Consider the following 1,322-nt stretch of genomic DNA (forward strand, 5'->3'; position numbering starts at 1 on the left):
CAATCCTGGGTTTTAGGTACCATGAAAGTGGCTTGGCTTTTAGCGGCATTCATTGCCTTAGTAACTTACACTCCACAGCTAACCTGCAGTGCTCTGGGGCAGGTTATGTTCTGGTTTAGAGATCTCAAACCGAAATTTGACCAATCAGCTTCAAGCAAAATGACGCATCTCTGACGCAATAAAGCCACTCCCCCTGTTTCTCTTACTCCAAATTAAAGGACGCTACATAGTAAAACATTTTTAAAGATAAAATTGTCTGATTTTTAGAGATAATTATTTTTTATAATTATTTTATATGATATATAGAATTATTATACCCTTAATCCATTACACAATCTAACTTAGTTTAATAGTAATTATTAAGCTTTTATTTAAAATTAATATAAAAATATAGATAATATGCAATATAAATAAGTTTTAGAATCAATAGCTTTAAACATGACTACCTACATATGAGCTTAGATTTTTAAGTGTGTTTATATCTATAAATATTATCAACTCTATAAACTAACATTACAACTTTTACTTGCACTTATACTGCAAGATGTTTTCTTTAAGTTTTCCTCTTTGATGGATAGATCGTTTCATCTTGTAAATGTGTTTAAATTCTTCATATTGTTCAATATTTTAATCTTTGGTAATGAATCGCACTGACTTTCTCTCAAGAAGTGAATCACAGTTTCAAGGCATCTGATTGGCTGTTCATTACTGATGTCACTCTTTCATGTGCACGTGCTCCATTAACTCAGGATCAAGCCTGAGTTGACAGAGAAAGTTGATGATCTGCTTCATGGTACCAACAAAGCCGGATTGGAATTGTTTGGTTTTGTCAACTCAAAACTAATCCTGTAACCCTGAGTTTGTTCAGCCACCATCATGGTACAGGCCCCTGGGCTGATTCCAGTTCTTCCATTGTTTGTATTTTTGTTTGTTACTTTGGTAGCAGGGCAGATTTATTTTTTTGGTAGGCCTGTTTAAGTTCAGTTACATTTCCTTTATTCTCGTTGAGTTTGTAGGGATTATGTTGGACTGGACTTTTGTTATATCTGCTCCTGTGGATTTGATTAACATTTTTGTTTTTGTTTTGATGGAAGAATAAATCAACCATTTTTGCCCACAACTGCCCTGTTTGTTCTTGGCCACCACCACAGCCATCTTCAAGAATCGGCAAAAAACACATCTCTTCCATCTTTATTTGACTCTCTGACTCTCTTATAAAAAAATTAAAAAATAAAAACTTGTCCCTTTTACACTTGCTCTCTATTCATTTACTGCTTGTTTTCTTTTTCTTTCTAATCTTTTTGTATTCTATCTACAGTATT

The sequence above is a fragment of the Sinocyclocheilus anshuiensis genome, unplaced genomic scaffold (genome assembly GCF_001515605.1).
Source record: "Sinocyclocheilus anshuiensis isolate Anshui unplaced genomic scaffold, SAMN03320099.WGS_v1.1 scaffold1403, whole genome shotgun sequence".
In the NCBI taxonomy this organism is placed as follows: Eukaryota; Metazoa; Chordata; class Actinopteri; order Cypriniformes; family Cyprinidae; genus Sinocyclocheilus; species Sinocyclocheilus anshuiensis.